The sequence below is a fragment of the Somniosus microcephalus genome, chromosome 10, assembly GCF_052327205.1.
Source record: "Somniosus microcephalus isolate GS21.2 chromosome 10, FLI_Smic_1.0, whole genome shotgun sequence".
NCBI classification, from domain to species: domain Eukaryota; kingdom Metazoa; phylum Chordata; class Chondrichthyes; order Squaliformes; family Somniosidae; genus Somniosus; species Somniosus microcephalus.
Genome location: NC_140996.1, coordinates 168,045,258 through 168,063,421, shown reverse-complemented (window position 1 = coordinate 168,063,421; position 18,164 = coordinate 168,045,258). Strand labels below are relative to the sequence as shown.

At 48.6% G+C, this 18,164-nt stretch overlaps 1 protein-coding gene across 1 annotated transcript in view; it reads right to left on the bottom strand.

The window, feature by feature from the left end:
- LOC147111837 (putative ribonuclease ZC3H12C) overlaps positions 1-12,108 on the bottom strand; it is a 100,040-nt gene extending 87,932 nt beyond the window's left edge. Inside the window, exon 1 of the mRNA XM_085999113.1 lies at positions 12,042-12,108. The gene's annotated coding sequence lies outside the window, so the exon portion shown is untranslated. The remainder of the gene's footprint in view (positions 1-12,041) is intronic.
- Positions 12,109-18,164: the final 6,056 nt, after the last annotated feature.

Here is an 18,164-nt window from a genome sequence, read left to right as displayed (position 1 = left end):
AGGCTCCATGAATATCCCCATCCTCAATGATGGTGGTGCCCAGCACATGAATGCAAAAGACAAGGCTGAAGCGTTTGCAACCATCTTCAGCCAGAAGTGCCGAGTGGATGATCCACATTGGCCTCCTCCAGAGGTCCCCACCATCGCAGAAGCCAGTCTTCAGCCAATTAGATTCATTCCACGTAATATTAAGAAATGGCTGAGCGCACTGGATACAGCAAAGGCTATGGGCCTCAAGAACATCCCGGCTGTCGTGCTGAAGACTTGTGCTCCAGAACTAGCCGTGCCTCTAGCCAAGCTGTTCCAGTACAGCTACAACACTGGCATCTATTCGACAATGTGGAAAACTGCCCAGGTAGGTCCTGTCCACAAAAAGCAGGACAAATCCAATCACCAATTACCGCCTCATCAATCTACACTCAATCATCAGCAAAGTGATGGAAGGTGTCATCGACAGTGCTATCGAGCAGCACTTAATCACCAATAACCTGCTCACTGATGCCCAGTTTGGGTTCTGCCAAGACCACTCGCTCCCGACCTCATTACAGCCTTGGTCCAAACATGGACAAAGGAGCTGAATTCCAGAGGTGAGGTGAGTGTGACTGCCCTTGACACCAAGGCAGCATTTGACCGAGTGTGGCATCAAGGAGCCCTAGTAAAACAAGTCAATGGGAATCCGGGGGGGGGGGGGAAACTCTCCACTGGCTGGAGTCATACCTAGCACAAAGGAAGGTGGTTGGAGGTCAATCATCACAGCCCCAGGACATTACTGCAGGAGTTCCTCAGGGCAGTGTCCTAGGCCCAACCATCTTCAGCTGCTTCATCAATGACCTTCCCTCCAACATAAGGTCAGAAGTGGGGATATTCACTGATGACTGCGCAGTGTTCAGTGCCATTCACAACTCCTCAGATAATGAAGCAGTCTATGCCTGCATGTAACAAGACCTGGACGGATAAATGGCAGGTAACATTTGCGCCACACAAGTGCCAGACAATGACTATCTCTAACAAGCGAGTCTAACCACCACCCTTGACATTCAACGGCATTACCATCGCCGAATCCCCCACCATCAACATCCTGGGAGTCACCATTGACCAGAAACTTAACTGGACCAGCCACATAAATACTATGGCAACAAGAGCAGGTCAGAGGCTGGGTATTCTGCAGCGAGTGTCTCACCTCCTGACTCCCCACAGCCTTTCCACCATCTAAAGGCTGGAGTCTAGAGTTGACAAAAGTGGGAATAAGGGTTCCAGCAGCAGAGAGGCTGAGGGTGGGGCTGCAGATAGGTAATCTTACAGTGTGGAGGTGGAAATAAACGGTCTTGGTCAGGGAAAGGATGTGGGGTTTGAAGTTCAGCTCTAGGTGAACAGTATGTCAAGGTATCACGTGGTGTGAAGAATTGACCAGAAAAGGGAACCAAGTTCACGGTGAGGTTAGAAAGCAAGGGCTTCCCAATGTTCAGTTGGAGGAAATTTTGACGCAACCAAAACCTGATGTCAGACAGGCAGTAAAGAGGTGGCGGTGGCAGAAAGGTACAGCTGAATATGGCCAGCATACAGATGGAAACTGATGCAACACAAGAGCAGCAAGTAGATAAGAGGAGGGGGGTGCACGGATAAATTTTTTTGAAATCTAGAGGCAACAGTGCAAGTCATTGTTGGGGATGCATTGACAGCGCTCATACAGGTTAACAGTGCATAAACAATGGCAATTCAACAGAGAGGCTATGGAGGAGGATAGCATAGTTATCCATATCAAACACTGCAGAGAAGTTGAGAAAGACAAGGAGGGATAGCACACCATATGCGGCCGGTGCCATGCTCGGACCACCACCTGGTGTGGGCGAAGCTCACTCCGCTCGCAGGTGAGGTCCTCATACTGGCACTTAACAACCTGCTGCTGGAGGACGAGCAGTTCCGGGACTCGTTCCGTCGATTCTAGGCCGACTGGCGAAGGAGGCAGGGAAGCTTCCCCTCCTTGAGGCTATGGTGGGACGTGGGCAAGGCTCAAGTCCGTCTCTTCTGTCAGGAGTATGCGAGGAGGTCGACCAAGAGGCAGAAGGCCTGGGTCGGGCGGTTGGAGAATAAGGTGCTCGACCTGGAGTCCAGTCTTGGTCAAGTTATTGAGGACCTGACCCTGCAGAAGGTGTACGAAGAGAAGGGCGTGCTGAAGGACCTGCAGCTAATCGAGTCCCGAGGCACTTACACGAGGTCACGGGTCCAGTTCCTCCGGCACCTGGACTGCAGCTCCCCTTTCTACTCGCTGGAAAAAAGACGGGGGTCCGTAAGCAGCTCTTGGTGCTGCTGGCTGACACCCTCCAGATCCGAGACCAGTGATCCGTCGTCAGTGTGGAGGCCCGTCCCTAATACGGGGCTGTTCTCTCCAGATCCGTCCAGCGAGGATGCTCACAGAGTTTTGTGGGAGGATCTGCTGAGGGTCCGCCCAGAGGGCAGCGAGCTGCTCGATGCTATTAGCATGGCAGAACTGACCAGTGCCCTTGGGCAGAGGGGCAAGTCCCCAGGCTGGACGGGCTGACCGTGGAGTTGCACAGGGTGTTCTGGGAAATCTTGGGAGGCGACTAAGCTCGGGTACTGGGGGAAAGTTTGGCAACCGCAAAGATACACCTCTCTTGACACAGGGCGGTCATCGTTCTGACCACCAAGTAGGGCAATCTCTGCCTTAAGAACTTGCACCCAGTCTCCCTTCTCAGCACGGACTACAAAATCTTTGTCAGGGCCATGTCTGCTTGCCTTCGTACCGTGCTGGCCCACATGATTCACCCCTTCTAGCCCTACACGGTCTTGGACTGGATCATCTACGACAACATCCATCTGGTCCGGGACCTGGTTCACCATTTCCCAGAGGACTGGTCTGTCGATCACCTTCCTTTCCCTGGATCAGGAGAAGGCATTCGACAGGGTGGATCACGAATATTTATTCGGAACTCTGCGGGCATTCGGGTCTGGGGTGCATTTCGTCGCCCGGATCAGACTTCTGTACACCGCCGCAGAATGTCTGATTAAGGTTAACTGGTCTTTGATGGCGTCCCTTCCCTTTGGGAGAGGAGTGCGTCAGGGATGCCCCATGTCCGACCAGTTATATATCAGCGTGGAGCCTTTCCTGCGGCTCTGGCGAAAGAGATTGATGGGACTCTGCAAGGGCTGGGTGTGGAGGTTGTCCTCTCAGCTTACGCAGATGATGTGCTCCTTATGGTCACCAATTCTGTTGACTTGCGGAGGATGCACGAGTGCCAGCAGGTCTACTTGGCCACATCCTCCGCCAGGATTAACTGGGAGAAATGTTCTGGACTCCTGGTGGGTCAGTGGCAGGTGGACTCCCTGCCGGAGGAGCTCAGACCTTTTGCCTGGAGCACCACTCATCTCCTCTACCTGGGGTCTACCTTAGCCCTGCTGAGGAAGCTTGGCCAGTGAACTGGCAATGCTGGAGGCCAAAGACACCGCTCGCCTAGGGCGCTGGACAGGACAGCTGCGGGTGCTGTCCTACAGGGGTCAAACGCTGGTCATAAATCAGCAGGTGACCGCTATGCTGTGGTAATGGTTGGTCACTTTGATCCCTCGATTCAGAAGAAACTCATTGACTTCTTCTGGGACAAAAGGATGCACTGGGTCTCTGCCATGGTTCGGAGTCTCTCGCTTAGGGAGGGCAGTCAGGCACTGATGTGCTTGCATACCCAGGCTGTGACTTTCTGCCTTCACACCCTGCAGAGATACTTGTACAGCGATGATCTTCCTAGATGGCGTGCGCTGGTGACTTTTTTTTTTGCCAGCTGCACAGGCTCAATTACAACACGTTTGTAAAACTGGGGGGCAACTATGCCTCCTTGCAGGAGCTGCCTGTCTTATACCAGGAACTGATGAGGATTTGGAACATGGTCGCCTCTAGTCGGAAATCTCCCCAATCAGGAGTGGCGCCTATACTCTGGGAGGCGCTGCTCAGGAATCTGCACCTCCACGAGCACGGACTCAGGTGGCTGACAGAGGAGAGGGCACTGGCTCGCAAGGTGACCAGAGTCAGCAACATACTGGATGGCGGAAGAGCGGGCTGGATGTTGCCAGATGAGCTGGCACAGCGCAAGTCCTGGCACGGCATCCAGCTCACGGCCAAAGTCATCAAGACGCTAGAAGAACCACTCAGCCTTGACTCCATTAGGTGTACCGAGGCGGCTCAAGGATGTGGAGCGATCCCGTCCGAACTGACCCCCGTTCCGACAAAATTTCTCATAGGCGCCAGGCCCCAAATCTTCCTTTGGGAGCCGACACCTCACAACTTGAGCCGTCTCTCGGCAATCCCTTCTGTGCCATTTCACTCTGCGTGGAGGGGTTTCCTGTATGGGCTGCTCCTGCACACTCTCCACTTCATCATCCTCATCTGCCGCCTGGACACGCCCTAGCGTACCATCTTGTCGTCCAGAGGAGGCGGAAGTCCCCAGTGGAGGGCTCTCTACGCAGGAGTTCTCCCCTTTCCTGTCGGAGATTTGGCATGGAGGGTGTTGCACAGAACCGCCCCATGCAATAAGTTTTTAAGCACATTCACAGACTCCCAGGCCACCTGCAATTTCTATGGTGTGGAGGAGTCCTTGTTTCATGTGTATGTGGTGTGCGAGAGGTTGCTGCCTCTGTTCCACTATCTGAAGGGGTTGTTCCTCAATTTTTGACTGTACTTCAGTCCCACGCTCCTGATCTTTGCCCACCCAGTGCAGAGGGCAGCGGGCAGGTTGGAGGACCTCCTCGTAGTTCTGCTCCTGGGCCTGGCCAAGGTGGCCATTCACTGGGCCAGGCAGCGTGCAGTCGAGGGGGGTACTTAAGGAAGTGGCCCTAGAAATAGTAAATGCATTGCTGGTCATCTTCCAAAATTCTATAGACTCTGGAACAGTTCCCATGGATTGGAGGGTAGCTAATGTAACCCCACTATTTAAAAGAGGTGGTAGAGAGAAAACAGGGAATTATAGACCGGTAAGCCTGACATCGGTAGTGGGGAAAATGCTAGAGTCCATTATAAAAGATGTAATAGCAGAGCACTTGGAAAACAGTGACAGGATCGGACAAAGGCCTTGGTGAGACCACACCGAGTATTGTGTGCAGTTTTGGTCGCCTTATCTGAGGAAGGATGTTCTTGCCATGGAGGGGGTGCAGCGAAGATTCACCAAGCTGATCCTCTCTCTCAGCCCTGCCTTTCGATCTATTTCATTTCCTTTCCAGTTTTGAAAAAGGGTTAGACCCAAAACGTCGATTCTAATTTCTCTCCACGGATGTTGCCTGGCCTGCTGAGTTTTTCCAGCATTTACTGTTGTTATTTCACCAAACTGATGCCTGGGATGGCAGGAATGACGTATGAAGAGAGTGGGTTGATTGGGCTTGTATTCGCTAGAGTTTAGATGAGAGGGGATCTTATTGAAACTTATAAAATTCAAACAGGACTAGACAGATTAGATGCAGGAAGGATGTTCCCGATGGCGGGGGAGTCCAGAACCAGGGGTCACAGTCTAAGGATAAGGGGTAAGCCATTTAGGACTGAGATGAGGAGGAATTTCTTCACCCAGAAAGTGGTGAACCTGTGGAATTCTCTACCACAGAAGGCAGTTGAGGCCAATTCATTAAATATATTCAAGAAGGAGTTAGATATATTTCTTAAGGCTAAAGGGATCAAGGGATATGGGGAGAAAGCAGGGAGAGGGTACTGAGTTTGGATGATCAGCCATGATCTCATTAAATGGCGGAACAGGCTCGAGGGGCCGAATGGCCTACTCCTGCTCCTATTTTTTATGTTTCTATGTTTCTATTTAGCCTGAGTGCCTGTCTCTCTTCCACAGGTATGTTTGTGCCCGGGTGTCCCCGCAGAAGGAGCACGCTTGAGACCTTCCGTGACTGGTGGGGGACTGCAGTGCATCATCACTTTCCAGGACCAAATTTGAATCCGATTTGGTAAGTTTCATTTATTGTTTATTGGCTGTGTCCCTTTAAGGGGGCACTTGTTGCCTCTTAATGATGATGATGATGACATCAGTTATTAATCACCGAACACAACATAAAAGTAGCACACCACAGTCACAGAGAAAAGCTAATGATATCAAGGAGGTTTATGTAAAGGGTGAAATTGACTGAGGGCAGAGAAGATAGAGCAGAGGGAGTCAAAGAGTTAAGATGTAGATTGAAATCATTGAAGGTGAGGAGTAGCTGGGTAAAAGGAGAAAGAGATAAGATAGGAGATCTCAATGAGGAAATTATTATGGGGCTTGGGAGGAAGGACAAAAGGAATTTGAATGAGAGATCGGAAAGATGCAAGAGGGTGAAATGCTTGACAGAAGAGAAGATACCAAAAGGAGTAGAAGAGAGTAGGCGTGACTTAGTGATGAGCTCCACCACCACCGAGGTTTAGGTGGGGTAGGCAAGGCAGGAAGGCTTCAGTGAAGGGGAAAGAATCGCCACCTGTAAGCCAAGTTTCTGAAAATGCCAGAATGTCAACAAATTCATACATGATGAGATCATTAATGGAGAGCCACATTTGCGAGGCAGTGAACACTCAGGTGGGCAATTTGGAGCAGACTGGTGATTGCTTATATGCAAGCTGGGTTGGAGGGGCAATTAAGTAGGATGGAGAGGAGTGACAAGCCATAAAGAGAAGAGGTTAATCCCCAAGGAGAAAGGTAGGCAAAGTCATTGCTGGGAGTGGAAGGTGGGACAGTTGGAACTTCTGCCCTGGGTAAGTTAGTGATGGTATTCACTGCACCTACTGTTGCATCCAAGAGCAGAGGGAGCCCATGCACTCATTCGAGAGGGTTTCAATGCTGGAACTCCAATAATAGACATGGTAGGCTAAGGAATATATTGTAAAGTGGAAAAGGATGGAGGGCGGTCTGATGCTGGGGGAGAGATAAAAGGAGACGGGCGGTTTGGGAAGTAGAGGAAAAAAACAGAACAGGACCCAAAAGCGGCTGAAAAGACAAAGTGGGAGTATAAAGCTCAAGGAGCAACCAAAATGAGTACATGAATGGGCATAGAGGGAGACCGAAGTTTCACAGGAAGGGTCTCAAGCCAGGGGTTGATACAAGAAAGGATAAACAGCCCAATAACTGAGTGCCTTTGAGCGCAGACTCCTTTGGGCAGGAGGGAGTGGCAGAAAGTTTATTTTTTTTATTAGTTCCTGGGATGGAGGGGTCGCTGGCAAGGACAGCATTTATTGCCCATCCCTAATTGCGCTCGAGAAGGTGCTGGCGAGTTGCCTTCCTGAACCACTGCAGTCAGTGTGCTGAAGGTACTAGTGCTGTTTGGGAGCACGTTCCAGGATTTTGACCCAGCAACGATGAAGGAACGGCAATATATTTCCAAGTCAGAATAGAGAGAGACTTGGAGGTGGTGGTGTTCCCATGCACCTGCTGCTCTTGTCCTTCTAGGTAGAAGAGGTTGCGGGTTTGGGAGGTGCTGTTGAAGAAGTCTTGTCGAGATTCTGCAGTGCATCTTGTAGATGGTACACACTGCAGCTACGGTGCACCTGTGGTGGAGGGAGTGAAAGTTTGGATGGGGTGCCAATCAAGCTGGCTGCTTTGTCTTGATGGTGTCGAGCTTCTTGAGTGTTGCTGGAGCTGCACTCATCCAGTCAAGTGGAGAGTATTCCATCACACTCCTTACTTGTGCCTTGTAGATGGTGGAAAGGCTTTGGGGAGTCGGGAGGTGAGACACTCGCCGCAGAATACCCAGCCTCTGACCTGCTCTTGTGGCCACAGTATTTATGTGGCTCGTCCAGTTAAGTTTCTGGTCAATGGTGACCCCCAGGATGTTGATGGTGGAGGATTCGGCGATGGTAATGCTGTTGAATGTCAAAGGGGGTGGTTAGACTCTCGCTTGTTGGAGTTGGTCCTTGCCTGGCACTTGTGTGGCGCGAATGTTACTTGCCATTCATCAGCCCAAGCCTGAATGTTGTCCAGGTCTTGCTGCATTCGGGCATGGACTGCTTCATTATCTAAGGAATTGTGAATGGAACTGAACACGACAATCATCAGCAAATATCCCCACTTCTGACTTTATAATGGAGGGTAGGTCACTGATGAATCAGCTGAGGATGGTTGGGCCTAGGACACTGCCCTGAGGAACTCCTGCAGCAATGCTCTTCTACACTCCTCACTGAACCAGGGTTAATCCCCTGGCTTGATGGTAATGGTAGAGTGAGGGATATGCCAGGCCATGAGGTTACAGATTGTGGTGGAATACAATTCTGCTGCTGCCCCACAGCGCCTCATGGGTGCCCAGCTTTGAGCTACTACAACTGTTCTGAATCTATCCCATTTAGCATGGTAGTAGTGTCATACAACACAATGGAGGGAGTCCTCAATGTGAAAGCGGGAATTCATCTCCACAAGGATTGTGCGGTGGTCACTGTTACCAGTTCAACATGGTCCAGTTCAGGCTTTAGCAGTGGAGCAAAGGCTCATTATGGAGCCAGAACCAGCAGAGATTAGAGCGGCAGGCAGTAAAGGAGGAAGGCCCAGTTCGGCAGCCAGCGGAAAAGCCAGGAGTAATCAAAAAAGTAGAGTATGAACCAGGAGCTAGCAGAGTTCAGATTTGCAAAATTATGGGAGCATGAGAGTTTGATCGAGAAAAACAGTAGAGTTAAGCAATAGAGGAAGATGCAGTTTGACAACCTTTCAGCCAATGTCCCAAACTCCACCATCACCATCCCTGGGTATGTCCTGTCCCACCGGCAGGACAGACCCACCAGTGGCTTGGTAGCACCACTACTGACCGAGCTGGCCAAGTCCTGAAGGACATAACTGCCAGTCTGGGCCTGCAACAGGTGGTGAGAAACCAACACGAGGGAAAAACCTACTTGACCTCATCCTCACCAATCTACCTGTCGCAGATGCATCTGTCCATGACAGAAATGGTAGCAGCGGCCACCGCACACAGTCATTGTAGAGACAAAGTCCCGTCTTCACACTAAAGTCATCCTCCATCGTGTTGTGTGGCACTACCAGCGTGCTAAATGGGATAGATTCAGAACAGATCTAGCAGCTCAAAACTGGGCATCCATAAGGTGCTGTGGGCCATCAGCAGCAGAATTGTATTCCACCACAATCTGTTACCTCATGGCCAGGCATATCCCTCGCTCTGCTGTTACCATCAAGCCAGGGGACCAACCCTAGTTCAATAAGGAGTGTAGAAGAGCATGCCAAGAGCAGCACCAGGTGTACCTAAAAATGAGGTGCTAACCTGGGGAAGCTGCAACACAGGACTACATGCATGCTATTGGTGACAAGGCTAAGCGATCCCAATATCAACGGATCAGATCAAAGCTCTGCAGTCCTGCCACATCCAGTCGTGAATGGTGGTGGACCATTAAAATACTAACAGGAGGAGGAGGCTCCATGAATATCCCCATCCTCAATGATGGTGGAGCCCAGACAAGGCTGAAGCATTTGCAACCATCTTCAGCCAGAAGTGCAGAGTGGATAATCCAGATCGGCCTCCACCATCACAGAAGCCATTCTTCAGCCAATTCGATTCACTCCACGTGATATCAAGAAACGGCTGAGCGCACGGGATACAGCAAAGGCTATGGGCCCCGACAACATCCTGGCTATCGTACTGTAGACGTATGCTCAAGAACTAGCCGCGCCTCTAGCCAAGCTGTTCCATTACAGCTACAACACTGGCATCTATCCGACAATGTGGAAAACTGCCCAGGTATGTCCTGTCCACAAAAAGCAGGACAAATCCAACCCGGCCAATTACCGCCCCATCAGTCTACTCTCAATCATCAGCAAAGTGATGGAAGGTGTCATCGACAGTGCCATCAAGCAGCACTTACTCAACAATAACCTGCTAACCGATGCCCAGTTTGGGTTCCGCCAAGACCACTCGGCTCCTGGCCCCATTACAGCCTTGGTCCAAACATGGACAAAGGAGCTGAATTCCAGAGGTAAGGCGAGATTGACTGCCCTTGACATCATGGCAGCATTTGACCCGAGTGTGGCATCAAGGAGCCCTAGTAAAACTGAAGTCAATGGGAATCGGGGGGGCAGAGGGAAAAAATAAAAAAATTAAAAAAAAATAAAAAATCGCTCCACTGGCTGGAATCATACCTAGCACAAAGGAAGATGGTTGTGGTGGTTGAAGGTCAATCATCACAGCCCCACGGCATCGCTGCAGGAGTTCCTCAGGGCAGTGTCCTAGGCCCAACCATCTTCAGCTGCTTCATCAATGACCTTCCCTCCAACATAAGGTCAGAAATGAGGATGTTCGCTGATGACTGCACAGTGTTCAGCGCCATTCACAACTCCTCAGATAATGAAGCAGTCCATGCCCGCATGCAACAAGACCTGGATGACGTTCTGGCTTGGGCTGATAACTGACATGTAACATTCGCGCCAAAGGAAGTGTCAGGCAATGACTATCTCCAACAAGCGATGGTCTAACCACCTCCCCTTGACATTCAACCATTGCCATCGCTGAATCCCCCACCATCAACATCCTGGGGGGTCACCATTGACTAGACACATAAATACTGTGGCAACAAGAGCAGGTCAGAGGTTGGGTATTCTGCGGCAAGTGTCTCACCTCCTGACTGCCCAAAGCCTTTCCACCATCTACAAAGGCACAAGTAAGGAGTGTGATGGAATACTCTCCACTTGCCTGGATGAGTGCAGTTCCAACAACACTCAAGAAGCTCGACACCATCCAGGACAAAGCAGCCCACTTAATTAGCACCCCATCCACCACCTTAAACATTCACATCCTCCACCACTGGTATACCGTGGCTGCAGTGTACCATCTACAAGATGCATTGCAGCAACTCGCAAAGGCTTCTTCGGCAGCACCTCCCAAACCCGTGACCTCTTCCACCTAGAAGGACAAGGACAGCAGGCGCATGGGATCACCACCACCTCCAAGTCACACACCATCCTGACTTAGAAGTATATTGCCGTTCCTTCATTGTCGCTGGGTCAAAATCCTGGAACTCCCTACCTAACAGCACTGTGGGAGTACCTTCACCACGTGGATTGCAGCGGTTCACGAAGGCGGCTCACCACCACCTTCTCAAGGGCAATTAGGGATGGGCAATAAATGCTGGCCTTGCCAGCGACGTCCACATCCCATAAAAATGAATTTTAAAAAACCTATACTTATGTTGTTGTGGTTGTGCTGTACTTGGAGCAGAGAGACACTAGGGATAGGAAAAGTACCGAGATTCTCTTGGAGCAGTAGCAAAATTGAGTGATAGATACCCTACTGTGGGGTAATGAGAACAGAGAACTTGATGGGTGGATGAGAGAGCACAAACACTGTTTCCCTCTGCTCCTGATTGAGCCAGAGAGTTTGAGATTTTGGGGCTTGGTGGGCCCACACGTTATAAAATATCTGCACATGCAACTCACTACTAGTAATGATACAGAAGACCTACTATACAAACTTATGGTAGTATTTTCAAAACCGGTAAGGTACATTGTTACTTTTTTTTTAAACTGTAACACACGCATCACACAGCATTCCTTCAGATCAGAGTTTCTATGATCCAGCCTCAGCAAAGTACACTTTCTGCCACACAAACGTTCGCCAAAAACACGAAAACTTTTTCTGATAAAGCAAAAGGACAAACATCCGAAAGCGACGAACCTTCAATAAAGTGGATCTCGCCCAAAACGCCAACTGATTCGAGTCAAAACTCAACAAGACAAGAGAAAAAAATGCTAAAAAAATAAACTCGAGAGAAACGTATGACGAGCAGATGGAGTTTTATAAATTATATAGTCATTTAAAAAAAATAAAGCGCCTCTTTGCTCACCAACCGCCTCCGGGACAGATGGACCTTGGTCTGCCTCCTACGTGAATGTCCACAAAAAACACCCTCGGACCGCAAGTCAATCACTACTCAACTCTTGAGTACAGCCAGAGGCCTAGTGTTGAAGTAAGCGGAACACGGACAGAGAGGGGATAGGTTTCCTCAGCACTCACATTTACCATAGCAACGCCCCGGGCCAGAGGAACACACGGCGGCTACATATAACCCGACACTCCATACTCACACTGCCGACCGAGAGGCCAGGCCGGGCTTGCTCTCCGCTACTTGCCAAACGCAGGCGCTTGGTCGGATTTCTCTCGAGCCGCGGCCTCACGCTGACGGCCCCACCGAGCTGAAGGCCGAGTACGGGCACTGCCGATGTGGTTTCCAGCGCACGGACCCTGAACCCTCCGCCTCCTCCATCTCTTTCACCCGCAGCCCGCCCGGCCTTTGGTGCACCAGCCGCCGCGTCTCGTACCGGTCCCGTCCGGTCTGAGCCGGAGCTCGCGCTGAAACGGTTCTTTATTTCAAGAATCCTGCCCGGGTCCCGCGCAGACTTTCACAACATTCTGTGGCCTGCGGCTGCTGCCATCTGCAGCCAAAACAGGGGCGGTGCACAATCCCTTCATTTACTCAAGAACACACCTCGCCGCTTATTTGTGTTAAAGTGATTTCTTTTATTAATTTTAAATGGCGTTGAAGCCTCTTATGTTTTCGCTGTCGTTTCTTAGCCAAACAAACGATTGTTAAACTTCAGGTCCAGTATCGTTCTCAATTTCACTTTCTTCATTCATATTGTTGAATTCAAACCAAAATTAGAAAATCATGAAAAGTCCAATTTTTGTCAGAGTAGCAATAATTAAATTTATTTCAGCGGTTGTCATGCTAAAATCATTCTCGCCATCTAATTGCCAGACAATTGAAACAAAAAAAAATGCTGGAAATGCACAGCAGGTCAGCCACCTATGAACAATTCGAGTGAGTTTTCAGTTCTGAGCAAGGGTTACATCCCAAACATTAATTTGCCTTTTGTCTTTACTATTGCGGTCTAATCTGCTGTGTATTTCCAGTATTTTCTGTTTCTGTATTGAAGTAAACTGGTGACAGTGAAACAGAGATAGTTCAGCTAGGATGGGGCAAGGGATTTGAAAATTACGATGACAATTTTCAATTCAATGCCATATAGAACAAAGAACCAGTGTAGATCAGTAACAGCGGGGATGATGGGTGACTGGGATTTAGTGCAGAATAGGATGCAGGCGGGAGAGTTTTGGATGAGTTGAAGTTTATGGAGAAATAGAGTTAACGTTTCAGGTCATGACCTTTCGTCTATTTCTCTCTACTGATGCTGCCTGACCTACTGAGTGTTTCCAGCATTTTTTGTTTTTATTTCAGATTTCCAGCATTCACAGTATTTTGCTTTTGTAATAGGAAAAATCTAGGTTGATTTTCCTCTCCTCTCTCCACTTGGGTGCAATTCAGCAGGAGGTACCCAAAATGCACTCTGCCAGACCTGTCCAAAAACAGCCGTCAGAAAGCCTCCAGCTCTGACACCATCCTGGCGACCCTGTTAAGAAACAGGAACTTATCTTTTTGCTGCATCCATGGCTTTGCTACCTGCTGCTTCTCAAATCCTCCAATTCCTTGGGGCTGGGCACAAGCATTAAGGTCCACTTACTTTGGCTACCCTTATGTTTGGGCTTCTGCCCCCTTTTTCTTCTGCTTTGCACCCCAGTGTACCCTGGGCGCAAAGCAGAGAAAACTCAGCGCAACCAAGTCTAGAGGTGATGTGATATCCGAGTGGTAAGGTCCGAAACTGAGATAAGCGAGATCTTAAGGAACAAAACTCAACTGTTTATTACACGGTGTAGCAGAGAAACATCTCTTACAGGCTGCAAGCAAAACACAGTATTTCTAACTGCACGATGCAAGATGGAGGATTCACCTCTGAGTCATACCCATAATGCAATGCCACATTACCATACTAACTGGTGTACCAGGACATTACCTTAAACACTGGTGAATATGATCCCTTAATCTTTGGCTCCATCTGGTGGATAACTTAAACATTACATCCCAGATTACTATATCCCCCCCCTCTTAAGCTTACATTAATTTCTTAACAACATTCTTAAAAAGTCCCATAAGGAAACTCCTTTAACGATGGTCCATACTGAATGAATCTAGCAGGTCATTATCAATCGCTCTGGTGGCTTGTGAGACCTTGGTGAACGTCTTACAGTCAAGTCCCTGCATGGTTGTGGTATAGCCACCTGCTGCTCCTGAGCAGTACTCAGAGTATCTGACTGCTACGATGGTTTCCTCTTGACGAAGTGTTCCAGGTGGAACTGGCTCTGTTCGTGGTTGTGGTACCACCGATGCATTTGGATAACTGGGGGCCAACTTGTCCTCTGACATCTCCTCTGGAACCTCCATTTCGATTTCCCCTTGTCTGGTCAGTATCTGATCTACATGTCTGCGTACTACCTGACCAGTTCCCACCATGACCGTATATGATACTGGACCGGTCATTGAGTCTATGACGCCAGGAATCCATTTTGGACCATAACTGAAATTCCTGGTAAGGACCGCATCTCCTTCTCCAAAACTGCGGCTCTTTGTCCTTCTGTCATGGTTCTCCTTTTGTTTGATTTGTCGGTTTTCCACCTTCCTTTTTAGGTCTGGGTGAACCAGGTCAAGAGCGGAGCGTAGTCGACGTCTTAACAACAGCTCAGCAGGAGAGAGTCCAGTGGTAGATTGAGGTGTTATTCTGTAGCTGAACAGAACTTGTGACACCTTGGTTGCCAAACTCCCTTCCGCACTTTTTTTCATCATCTCCTTAAATGTTTGTACGGCTCTCTCCGCAAGTCCATTTGAAGATGGATGATATGGAGCTGAGGTCACGTGCACTATGCCATTGTTTCTCATGAACTCTTTTGTTTCTGTACTCACAAAACACGTGGCATTGTCACTTACTACGATCTCCGGTAGCCCTTGATTACTAAAACTCCTACGCAGGCAGTCTGTAGTAACAGTAGATGAAGCAGAATTTACAGGATACACATCCATCCATTTGGAATGTGCACCAATGATTATGAGGAACATCTTTCCCATGAATGGACCCGCATAAGCTACATGTAATCTTCTCCATGGTTTATCCGGCCACGCCCAGGGGTGGAGAGGAGCCACTGCTGGTGCCTTCCTGTGTACTTGACAAGTGCTGCATGTCTTGACTAGATTTTCTATCTCCTCATCTAGCTTTGGCCACCACAAGTAACTCCTTGCCAAGGCTTTCATACGCGAAATTCCAGGATGACACTGATGTAGTTGCCCTAGGATAGACTGTCGTGCTGGCTGTGGAATAATCACTCGTGCTCCCCACAACACGCAACCATCCTGCACACTCAGCTCTGTCTTCCTGACACTGTAAGGTATGAAATCAGTCCCTTCCGGATGCTGTGGCCAACCCCTCATCACATATTCTCGGACTCTAGACAGTACTGGATCTTTACTGGTCCAAGTCCTTACTTGTTCAGCGGTCACAATTGCCGTGTCCGTGTCCTCCAACATCAACACTCTGTCCTCTGGAGCTGCACGGATAGGTGTACCTGGCAGTTGAAGACGGTTCAAGGCATCTGCGTTCCCATGGTACTTGCCCGCCTTGTAAACGATGACATACTCATATGCCCTCAACGTCACTGCCCACCTCTGGATCTGGGGTGACACCATCTGTGGTACTGCTTTCATTTCATTAAAAAGAGATAGAAGAGGTTTATGATCAGTGCATATGGTGAACTTCCTGCCATATATGTACTTGTGAAACCTCTGTAACCCAAACATTACTGCTAATCCCTCTTTATCTAACTGGGAATAGTTTTTTTCCACCGGTGTCAGAGTTCGAGACATAAACCCTATTGGTCTTTCTGTTCCATCTTCCAAGCTGTGTGAAAGAACCGCCCCCACCCCGTAAGGTGAAGCATCACAAGAGAGAATGATGTCTTTCTCTGCATTGTAGTGAACCAGCACATCCGAGGACAGCATCAGTTTCTTGGACTGTTTAAATGAACTCTCTGTTCCTCTTCCCACTGCCACTGTGTCTCCTTGCGCAGAAGTTTGTGAAGAGGTGCTAACACTGTTGACAAGTTTGGTAAAAATCTGTTATAATAGTTTAGCAGTCCCAGGTAAGCTTTCAACTCCGTCACATTGGTAGGAGCTGGGGCCTCCTGCAGTGCTTGTACCTTCTCCTTGATCGGATGGAGCCCGATGGCATCCACTCTGTGTCCCAGGAACACGGCCTCATTCCCCAGGAAAGTGCACTTACTCCTCTTGAGCCATAACCCAGCCTTATCCAATCTTTGTAGTACCTCTCAGAGTGCTCAGATGCTCCTGGTCGGTTCTTCCCGTCACCAGAATATCATCCAGATAGATTGAAACATGTGGGATCCCTTGCAGTACACCCTCGATAGTCCTCTGGAAAATAGCTGGACTAGATGAGACACCGAATGGTAAGCGATTATAGGTAAACAAACCCTTGTGCGTATTTATGGTTACATACTTCTTGGATTCCTCATCTAGTGTAATCTGCAAGTATGCATGACTCATATCCAGCTTCGTGAATTTCTTCCCTCCAGCCAGGTTCGCAAAGAGATCCTCTGTTTTGGGAATAGGATACTGTTCTAGTTTAGACACCCTATTTACTGTCAATTTATAATCTCCACAGAGTCTTACCGAATTGTCCGGTTTTAAAACAGGTACAATGGGAGCTGCCCATTCTGAACATTTCACAGGTTCCAGTATGTGCTCTCTCAAAAGACGATCAAGCTCAGCCTCTACCTTCAGTTTCATGGCATACGGCACAGGTCGTTGTTTAAAAAACCTTGGCAGTGCCTCCTTGTCGACATAAATCTTAGCTGGGGGGCCATTAAATGTGCCAAGTTCTTCCTTGAACACGTTCTCATGTTCAATCAACACTTCTTGCAAAGACAATTGTTTGCCTCCCTCTATTTGATTTATTGCTCCCTAATCTAATTTAAGTTCTTGTATCCAGCCCCGACCTAACAGGTTTGGTCCAGAACCTGATACTACAACTATAGGTAGCTGTTCCATGGTGTCCCTGTGTTGCACAGTTACAGTGGCTGTACCCAATGTTGCCACTCGTTCACCGGTATATGTTTTAAGCTGCATAGAGCAAGACTTTAACTCTGGAACTTTTGCACTGTTCCACAATTTTGAGTACTCCTCCCTGTTCATTATGGTTACGCCACATCCTGTATCCACTTCAAAGTTGACCTTAGAGTCATTTATTGTCAGTTGCAAAGTGATAGGATCCACTTTTGGAATGTTCTCTAGCATAGTATGCATTATGAACATGTCATCTTCTTTCTCAGCTTCTCCGCTGATGTGATGTGCTCCCTGTTTTTTCACTTCTCTTCCTAGGTTTTTCTTTTCTCCCCTTTTGGTTTGTATTCCTCCATGGTTGCTTTTGCCCTGCATGCACGTTTTATATGTCCTTTTTTCCCACACTTGTGGCACTTTTCCTCCAGGAACCTGCATTCCCTCACCAGGTGATCGCCATTGCATCTATAACATGCCTTTACATGCTCCCGTTGTGGTTTCTGAAGCATATTTAACTTGTGCACATTAACCTGACCTCCAACTTGCTTTGTCGTAGCCCAGTCTGAACCTTGTATTTCTTTGACATCTCGGTTCACTGTCTCTATGGCTTGAGCAAGTTCCAATGCTTTTTCATACGTAAGCCCAGTCTCGGACAATAATCTCCTCTGCATTCGATCATCCATTATCCCGCAAACAAGCCTATCTCTCAGCATGTCTTTCAGGTTGTTCCCGTAATTGCAATCATGTGCCAATTATCTCAACACCGCTACATAATCCAATACAGTCTCTCCTGGTTTCCTGTTCCGTGAATTAAATTTGAAATGCTGTACAATCTCACTCGGTCTGGGATTGAAATGTTCCTTCAGCAAGGCCACTAATTCAGCAAATGTACTGTCTCCCGGCTTTGCAGGACTGCATAAGTTTCTCATTAAACTATACGTCTGACTTCCCACGGAAGTGAGCAAATTAGCTCTCCTTTTCCCGACATCATCTATATCATTTGCTTCAAAGAAATGCATCAGCAATTCGCAGTATTCATCCCAGGTCTGAGTCTGAACATCAAAAGCAGAGATCTTTCCTACCATAGCAGCTATGATCGGTTATTCAGTGCTCCTTTTCTATTTTTCTTCTTCAAGATGTGATCCGTTGACCCTCGTCGCCAATATGTGATATCCGAGTCGTAAGGTCCAAAACTGAGAGAAGCGAGTTCTTAGGCAGAAAACCCAACTGTTTATTACACGGTGTAGCGAAA